Below are 10907 nucleotides of genomic sequence, written 5' to 3' on the forward strand. Positions count from 1 at the left end.
GGATGGAATACCCTTACGCCTATATGGCTACTGTGTAATTTACTATATGAATAGAAACGATAAACATTTAACATGTACACAATGAAATCCGGCTTTAACAACTAAAATGCAAATGAGCCTAGATAAACAAAAATGGGATAAAAACAAATTTCTAAACACAGTTTTATTTTTGCAAAAGAATCATTCCGAGTTACAATCATATACGGTATACTTTCTGTGAGAGGTTTGCTCAGTTTCAAAATGTTGTTCATCATTTGAACTATTTTTGAAGTAGAACTTCGTCTTTCAGGAAGAGTGCCAAATCGGAAAACAGGAAATGATTTTATGAAATAAAGTTAACGTTAACAACTATTTTCGCTGTGAACAAAATTTGATGATTTGGTATTGGTATTACCAATCGAATTTGAACTTCCCCAATATTTGTTTAATCTGTTATACATTACGATTCCATAGACCGAATATGGTTTAAATTGACGGAAACGGGAAGGATCCCTATTTTTACATAAATTTGTTCTGTCCATTTTAGTTCTTACCTACCCATGCCGTCAATAACGAGCAATTTACGTTGCAGCGGTTTGGTGTGCCATCGTGTCAACATCGGTTGCCGGCGTGCGTCGAGCGAGTTCAAGAACTGCCTTCTTCGAGGCATAAGCGGAGTTTAGGTCAGGTTTTCAAAATGACTAAAGACGAATGAACTAAAAAGTTCAAAGTCTCTATAGAAACCGAAACGAACCTATAATATAGAAAACGAAGGAAGATAGCTATATTTGCAACTTAAATTCCACTGCACAACTATTACGTTGACGCTATGGTATGTACAGTGGATCTTCGCTGAGGCCATTTGTCAGTCTATTTATGAACTCACAACATCGAACATCGCTTGTGTTGCTTGGGCTGCATCATCACGAGGGTTTCGTTCCATTTTGAGCACAGGACTCGAGCGAATATCTCACTTGATTCCCCCTCTATCATTGTAATCAATGAAAGAAAATGAAGGGAAAAATATTATATATAAAAAGTCACAGGAGGGTTGTGTCCGTGACACGACCGCATAGTTGACGTAGGATTCCTGTTGATTTTGGATATGTTTGAAGAATTACATCGGAAAACTCCTGTGTTATGAATGAATGAAACGGTGCGTCAGAAAAAACTCACCAATGTAATACAAGATAATTACCAATACCGAACACTTTTATCAATTTTTCTCATCAGTAAAAACATGTTACTTTAATATAGAGAAAACATATTTGGAATGGAAAAGGTAATTTTCTTTTATAATTTTCACTTTCTGAGTGTTTATTCAACCCAATGCGAATTTTAATTGGACAGCAACACCTAATACTATAAGTAGAGCATATGGGACTTTTTCTAATATTTCTTCACTTTTCCAATTTTTTTCGTCGTAAAAAACTTTCCTTGGGTGAAAATGAACACAATAAAACAGACATCTTAAACCAAACGACCCGTTCTCGAGCGGGATCACACCTTGGTTTTTATTTATGAAAATTGAAAAAATTCGTTTCATATATCAAGTTATTTTTAACACAACTGCTATCATCTACAATTTTATAATTACACTTGTGCTAAATTTTTCACAATACACGATCGATCATTGATATGAAATTTCACGAAGTAATCAACATTCAAGTTCCAAATAAAAGTTTTATTTGCTAGAATTTATCTTATCACTAACCTTACTTGCAATATAAAAATGCCCCCAACTTAAATATGCAATGCCGATTTCCCCCAGGCAGCTTGGTTTTGATGTCTCTGTTTGGGACCCGCCGTATATTTCGTCAATTTCGACCAATCAGAAGTGGATATTTCCGTTAGGATAGGGGTTGAGATTTTTCAATTGTTCGATAGTTAGTTTCATGACAAATATTATTTTCTTCAATATAAAAAATTGTTATGTAGTACGGGAAACGATTGACGCAAAAATCTCATCAACCCATCATGAAATGAATGAGCAATAAACGTTTGAAAATGGACAATTTTCACGATGTGCTCGATTTTCGATTTTCAATTTGTACCCCAATATGTTCCCGAAAGACGTAATCCTACGTCAAAAATATATATAAAAAGGAGCTGTTATATAGCTTTCTCTAAGAGACGAATGAACTCTCAGAGTTTAAAGTCTCTCTAATTCAATACCTTCCTTCCTTCCTATAGCTTTCTCTGTTTGTTCTATTTCAGTTACTGGACACACAAACACTGAGAGAGAGCGAAATTATTCTGCTCGCGAGCGATAAACTTCTACGCTTCGTATATTATGAACCTGTCCATTAGGGTGCCAATGAATGTATGGGAAAAAATCGATCCTAAAATTTCAAATAGTTACCCTATACAAAATGTTCACCACTTCGAAAAAATCGGGAAAATCGGGGATTTCGAAAAAAAATTGATACGAAATGTCTTAAAATTGCATGAAACGTCGAGATCTTGTGTCATCTCGGAAAAAAAATTGGTTCACGTTGGATTTCCATTATCCACAATCAGCGACTTCATCATATGTCCCACGATTTTATTTTAGTTTTATCAAAGCCCTAACCTAATGGAGAAGAGGTGTGATAACTGCTAACTGCTACTTGCCTAATTATTTTCTAGCTTTTAGTACATCATTACTTTAATCACAATGAAACCGTTTAACTTAAAAAGTTTTTTATACTTATTTTATTTCAAAATAAAAATCGGTTCACTTATGTAGAAGTTATTAAAATTTGTTGCGTGAGCGTTTAATCTGAAAGACCCTATACTATCATCAGCATATTCATCAGCTTGGGCTTCGCGCCATAACATTCTCTCAGCCCGTTCAAAATCTTCTTGAATTAGTACAGACCATCCCGGAGACGGTAATACAGAGTAACTTCGATATAACGTACATTTTACTTACAAAATTATACGCTGTATCGAATTGTACGTTATATCGAAGCACAATAAGAAACATAGAAACGTAGCTTATATTACTTCATTGTGTTGCTGGTTGAGTAAGATTATTGAATAAATTCAACTAGAATACGAAGACAACCTTCTCTTGATGTTTCCCTTCGTACTATTGATTAAAATTTGATTCATTTAGAATCCGGAATCACAAAACAGTTGTACTTCGGTTAAAGGTACAAAACAAGCTTTAGTATCAAAATACAGATTATTTATAGTTCTTTCAGAAAAAAAAATTCAAAAACAAAAAAAAATCCTTTGGATTTTGAAAATGTGTACGTTATATCGAGGTAAATTGTACGTTATATCGAGGTAAATTGTACGTTATATCGAGTGACGTTATAACGAGGGTACGTTATATCGAAGTTCTCCTGTACGTAGGCCATGGGTCGAAGCAGCTGTTCCCACTTGGAAAATCTGGTACAATCAACGACTCTCGACTGTATGACTTCGCAATGTATATGTATTGAACGTAGCTTCTCTGGAACCTCGTGAGGTTCTTTAAACTTTTCAGTTAGCCAATACTCCTCAGGTTGCAGAAGAAACTCCGGTACTCTGAACCATGAAGCGGTTGACATCAAGTTTGGACTTTTGTTCCACTTAGTTGCTTCATCTGCAATGTTCTGTTTCCCTGGAATGAATCTCCACTCATCGACGGAAGTTTCCTCCAATATCTCTCCGACCCTAACTGCTAGATATTGACGGTATCTCCGAGCATCTCGAATACAGAGTTCAAATCCATGACAGAACTGTACTGGAATCGCTCCGTAGGAATCGGAGAACTGCGCGGAGCGTATGATTTTCTGCGATGGACTTCAGCAAATGAACTTCCATGACCGCAGCTTGTAACTCAAGACGTGGAATTGATAATGGGTTCAACGGAGCAACTTAAGCCTTTGAATTCACTAGTATACAACGCATTCAAAATAACAGCGGATAACTCGAAGTACCGCCAGTCCTTGCATCTTCCCAATCCATTCCTTCCAAACTGTTAAAACTTCGTTCGGTACAGGGTCATCCCATCCAGTACTATATCGACAGAGTTCTTGGATAATTATCTTACCCAGTCTTCAGAAAACAAACGCAGCGCTGCGCTTGAGTTTAATTTTCATCAGCGCGCGCTCAAAGAGAACTCGTATTCTATCTTGGTCCAAAGAGCACACAATTCATAAGCACGACAGCGCAAAATACCCGGTGCAGAACTCAGATACTAAATATTTCTTCTCACTTGTGTGATGCGCGTCTCATTCTATATATATACACACACATACACATCAAATTCTAGCGCCCGCTTTGTCTTCGTTCGTTCTAAGCAAAGCATTAAAACAACAGCGCGCCTCCATTTGAACCGTATACGCTTGTGAGAAGAAAAATATCTCAACAGAGAGAGCAATCCAGTTTCAAGCGCGCAGTATAGAAACACGGCGCAAATTTCAGCGTAAAACTCAGCTTAACACTGGGCGCAAATCTCTTGTTGCGCATCAGCACCGAGTTGCATTCTGAAGACTGATCTTACCGTGTATCAGTAGATGGGAAATAAGACCGAGTGGATCAAACGTATCGAAGGTTCTGATATTTACACTTGAAAAAGTAAAAGTGAATTATATTCGTGATATGACCGCAAGCTAATCGTAGGTCTATCGTTGACTTGGTAATCATTTGTTTGAAGTTACATCTGAATCAATTCTCATTGAACGAATGGATATTTCCTAAACTTGCTGAACGATCTTCTTGTAAATGAGTGTGTGGATGAGTATAAGTATTGAGTTATAATTGATGCAGGGAAATACATAAAATTCAACTCTTTTGAACTGGTTGGTGGTCTTGAGAATGATCGATGGGTGGTTTCGTACAAGCAACTGGAGGTGGTTGATATATGATTCATTTGTGTTCTCGTGAGTACAATACACGATATTTTATTCCTATTGCCAGTATGTATACCTTCTTCTAAACATTTTGCTAGTTCCCATAAATAAAGCGAAGATAACTCTTCTCTTCTACCAACGGTCGAGAAAGGTAACCTTTGGATCGAATCATTCAAACAGCTGAAAAAATTTCGTTAAACGCCGTCTTATTCGCCTCTCAGAGAGCGGATTTATACTAGGAAATGATGCTATACGTATGGCTTATCGTTCGATTCAATACTGATTTTATGCCGAGCAATATTTCGAAGAATGATCGAGAATTATATTGTGCCAGCGTGCCTCCGGTTCAAAGTTATTTCCTTATGTTTTGAGAGTTAATCTTGCATAAAATTTAAGCCTTGGTTGAAAACAAAACCGAACTTGAGAAAAAAAACAAAACCAGGATTGGTAGAGATTTAAGGTAGTTCGCAATGTTCATGGAAGAGTACGAGCGCCAGCATTACGCTGCTATGTGCTTTTTCCACTGTTGAAGCAAAATATATCGAAACTTTTTTAGCTTCTTAATTCTATTTCTGATCTACTCTGATCACTTCAAACGCTTCAAACATCACGTCCCAAATTGAGTTTGTCGTTTACGTTGTTCTGTTTCCCCCTAAATCCTCGCGTGGCGCCATCTTCTGCCTGACCGATACCGACATTGTAACGCTTCAAAATTAATCAAACAATTTTCCTTGTGGATTTTTATTACCAGAAAAGAAAGCTAAATACTCGAAACACTTATTCCAACAATGTCCTAGCGAAATTGAATGTGATGACAGTGCGAAAAAAACTTGCAAGTTCACAAAAAGTACGAAAAGTCTGCTGCTTTGTTTCCCCTCCCACTGTTATAAAAGACGGATGGAACGGAAGGGGCGCGCCTGGAAAAGCGAAAAACTGAAGGCAAACTGGAGCGAGGGTTAAAACAAGGGAAAGACATTTACAGTTCTCGGAAGTAGGTGCAGTGAGCCGGAATATTACGTATAACTTGAGCGTTCAGCCAAACTTTCCAAATTGTCAGATGAGAAGGATGTTCAATTCGCTGGACTTGGGTGATTTATTTATTTGCGATGTCCGGTTTCATGCATGGCTTTGGAAACTCGTCAGTCTTGGTAATTTTGTAATATTTCTGGTGATTTTAGAGTTTTTAAATGTCATTTTGGTTTATTCGCTTCAACTGAACTAGTTTGTTATTGAGCATCCTGAGTTTTTGAGTCCGACAGTGGATTTCACCGCGTAGTAGGACAAGATGAACAATCACGGAAAAGCTGGTACCGAACTGGTGCCCGAGCAGTGTGCCACCATTGAGTTCAGGAAAAAGCGAAATCGACCAACTGAAACGAGAGGTAGCAGCTGGTACTTTCGAATTTTTCTTTATAAATGGTTGAAAATGGCACGGAGGTTGCTTGCTCTTGAGTGAAACGTTACTACCCGAGAGATATCACTTTTATGCGACTTCAAATTTACTTTTCGGGAGAAAAGCCCTAGAAATGCATTCACACTTGTTCCAGCTTCACACCGGATAGTGCACTTCAATGAAGCGAGTGGGTTGGTAATTGTCATGTTCATTGAGGCGTGTGGATCACTAGAAGGGTATGATATACGACTGGAATATCAGGAGAGGAAATTGATTCTGATGTGATCTTGCTTACATTTTCTGTTGAACTAGAAAGAATATTCAATATAAGTTTGGAATGTAGATGTCTTGTTGGATCTTGCGTTACTTGCATCGAGTTACTACATACGGTTTTTTTGTTCGATGTTTAAGGGGGTATTCTAGTGTAGAGCCACGAATGTATGCTTCAGAAAAATAAAACAAAAAATATTTTTGCTATCCATTATATCATTACTAGCTGATCCGACGAACTTCGTACCGTCCAAAATAGATTTTTTGATTTGAATACTTTCAAACATCCATGTTTTCTTACTAAGTGAACGTTAGTGAGTTCAATCACTGAACTCTTCATTGATTGATTACCCTTTGACCCTTTAGAATTTCCTTTTAATATAAATTATCTAGTACTTCTTCAAAAATTCGTCCTCATAATATAAAATTATTTTCAGACACAATTCTCGTTCAAGATTCTTCAAGCATTTGGAAATAACATGTTTCTCCATTGCATGGAATACATGTTTGATACAGAGAATATTACAAAATAGAGACAGCTCAAATCGGACCATCCCTTCCTGGGGTTTAGGGCACACCAACACATTTGGCCTTCCATTTTTGTTTATATAGATAAAAGATATACGAATGCGTTATTCCGTCTGAAAATCGTTTTCCAATTTCGAACAAAAATCAATTTTGTTAGCGCCAACATCAAATGGATTAACAACGCTTAGCTGATTGTAGAACATATGGGAATTCAATTTTCCGAATTTCCCGATTTTTCTCTCCGCCATATTGATCTACGGGAAGAGACGAATACTACGAAATATAGATGACTCAAATTGAACTATTCCTTCCTCGGGTTTTGCGCTAACCAACAGATTTTGCCTTACATTTTTATTTATATATATAAGATATGGAAATGTGTTATTTCGCCTGAAAATCCATTTCCACTTACGAACAATGATCAATTTCGATAGCGCAAACATCGAATGGACTAACAACGCTTATTATGATGTAATTTTCGAACATGTGGGAATTCAATTTTTCGAATTTTCCGACCTTCCTTCAGGATTTTCCGAAAATTTTCCGATTTTTCTCTCCACTATATTGATCTACGGGAAGAGACGAATACAACAAAATAAAGAAGGCTAAAATCGGACCATCCCTTCTTCGGATTTTCCGCTTACCAACAGATTTTGCCTTACATTTTTATTTATATAGATGCTAGCTGACACGGCAAACTTCGTCCCGCCCAAAATTTATTTTTCGCTATCACATCCACTTTTTCTTACTAAGCGCTGTTCATGGGTCCAATCGCACAATAATCCATTGATTGATCTTCTAATCTACCCTTTAAAATTACCTTTTACTATAAAATTCCTAGTACCTTCTACCAAAACTCGACATTATAATATCATATTATTTTCAGACACAATTCTCGTTCAAGATTTTTCAACCACTTGCAAATAACATGTTTCTCCGTTACGTTACATGCCAAATTTGGTTTCATTTGCTTGATTAATTCTCGAGTAATGCGGAAAGTTGTGTTTCATTTGTATGGCAGACCCCCCCCTAAGAGAGGGGGGGGAGGGGTATCTAACCACCATAGAAACGTTTATGGCACCCTAAAGTCTCCATATGCCTAATTTGGTTTAATTTTTTTGATTAATTCTCGAGTAATGCAGAAATTTGTGTTTCATTTGTATGGCAGCACCCCCTTAAAGAGAAGGGGGGTATCTAACCACAATAGAATCATTTATTGCACCCTAAAAACTCCACACGGCAAATTTCGTTTCATTTGCTTGATTAATTCTCGAGAAATTTTGAAATTTTTGTTTCATTTGTATGCTCCCCCTTAGAGAGGGAGGAGGGGTCTCAAACTGTCACGAAAACCATTCCCGGCCGCAAAAAGCCCTACATACCTATTTTTATGTCAATCGGTTCATTTGTTTCCGAGTCCATAAGAATCAGAAAGACAGACAGACATCACTCCAATTTTATATATATATATATAGATTTGTTTATCTATCTTTTAACAATAAAACAAAAAATTAACGGAAGAAGATATTCAAAATTTGAATAGCTACAAGATAATGAAGTGAGAGGGTTAAAAAAATCTAGCCATCATCTACACGATATCAGCTCTTCTGGTAATCTGAGACGAAAAAAATGAACAGATTCTGAATCAGTAAAGATGCCGCTATCACATGAGCCTCGGGCAAGTTAAAAACATGTTTTTGATAAAATGGAAGCCGTTCGAAGAAAAAAATGCCATTTTTAACGTTTTTCCTCATGATTCTAGATTTTTTTTAAAAATATTTAAATTATAATTTTTCATTGGTTCATGCGATAGAGAGATGCATACAGATATTATATGAATCCGACATAAATCGGTTCAGTAGAGCTTGAGATAAACTAGTTTCGAGAAAAATGCGTTTGATGTTTTGTGTCAAGGCCGTACTAGATTAGATACCACATCACTAAAATGGCAATAGCTCGATAAATAACGGGATTTTCGAAAAGTTCTTTCTAGGGTATGTTCTTGAATGTCTGTACTTCGGAAATATGAATATAATTTAGATTTATTTCCGATTTCTAGACTAGACACCCTTAACGAAATGCGAACAATGAAATGCAAACGAAACATGGAAAACAGCAGCGGCTCCGAAAAAAGCTTCCGCTGCCAAAAAGTAAACAACTGATACATCCGACCTAAACATCACATCAAGCAGCAGAGTCCGCACAAAACGAGGAATCAAATCCAGTCCTTTTCAGGACTATCGATATTGCTTTGAAACGAAAGAGTTTAATTTATTGTTTTCCACTAATTAGAAAAAAAAATAAAACTATGATCAAAACTACTGTTTACTTCTGCTTTTTCTTTGAATGACCAGGTGCAACTAACAGGGAACCGTCGTACTACGGCTAGCTAGAGATGTCTAAAATTTTCGTGCAATTAATTATGGAATAATCGTTGCGGCATTTTACATCAACCGATTCATTCGAGTAATTTTCTTCAAGTATTTGATTAATCTAGCGAATATTTGTTTAACAGGCATCGATGATGAAAAGGGTTATGATGACATAATTTTTAAATTTACGTCAAATCTAATTTGAAAATAAACATCGAATTGGACAACGATATTTTTTAAATGAAATCGTATTTCAGTTGAAAATTTAAACAATTCATGATTCATGTGGGCGATGGAAAAATGATCACATTACGAAAATAATCCACCTCATTCTCATTGGAAAACGTATTATTTCTCTGTTCGAAATTTCCTGTTCATCAAATGTTCTTGGAATAGCATATTCGTTTGAAAATTTCTGTGTGGCGCTTATAACTATTCTTGTTTTATTAATCGCCCCTAATTACTCGATGTGTTCATATTTCGATTTTGTATCATTCGAAACAAAATTACTCTATTATAATTGCAGATATTCGAATTAATCGATCGATTAACCAACATCTTCAATCACGGCGAGATTTCCAAATGTTATAAAACTTCTGTAGATAATTTTGGCGCTGGTGGGCCACAAAAATGTTTATGTGATGAATTACCGTCACCCACCCTTCCCTACATGTCATGAAACAAACTATGGAACAATTAAAAAATCCCAACCGTAATCCCACCGAAATGTGTTCCCTAACAGAGATGCGATGCGATACAATGCGATCCTAAAATGTTTCCAACTTGCATATATTTACTATGCCGAATTTCTCAGGCTCCTTGGTTTTGAAGTTTTTCTCGTTTTTTAATTTGTATGTTCTGTTCTCAAAATACGTAATCCTCGTGTTCCGTTGGGTTTGAAGCGAAAATGGAAATGGGTTGAATAAACACTCTCAGAAAGAGTGAAAACCAGTCTTTCCATTTCCAATATGTTTCCTCTATAATAAAGTAACATGTTTTTGTGGTGAGAGAAATTGATAATTGTGTTCGATAATTATTATTATCTTTGTTATGTCTATCTTCAATATAAAACATTGTTACAGTGTAGTCAGGGCTGGACTCCGTTCGTAACGCAGATAACGCCTGCACCGACTGATAAATGTCAGTTACATTTCACAATAAAGTCAGTTCTGTATTCAACGAGACCAGTTGTGTTTCCTGAAAAACGTTAGAAAAAACTTAATAATCTTATATTACATTGGTGAGTTTTTTTTCGTGTATACATATTACAGGAGCCATCTCGTCCTAGGCCACAGAGGGTGGCTTTCATCATATCTCATTCTACTTCGGCATCTTCTATCTTGATACGCACCATCCAAAGACTAATCACCATCCTTCTGGCATCATAAATCGGTTGTGAACACTGGTGGGGAGAACAAACAATACCCAACAACCAAACAAAACGGTTCTTTACAGGGCCACCCAATCATTATCAAAGAGTTTAAGGATGCAATTTTTCAAACATATCCAAAATCAGCATACAACAGATAGCCTAACGGAATT

Source organism: Toxorhynchites rutilus, chromosome 1, assembly GCF_029784135.1.
Source record: "Toxorhynchites rutilus septentrionalis strain SRP chromosome 1, ASM2978413v1, whole genome shotgun sequence".
NCBI classification, from domain to species: domain Eukaryota; kingdom Metazoa; phylum Arthropoda; class Insecta; order Diptera; family Culicidae; genus Toxorhynchites; species Toxorhynchites rutilus.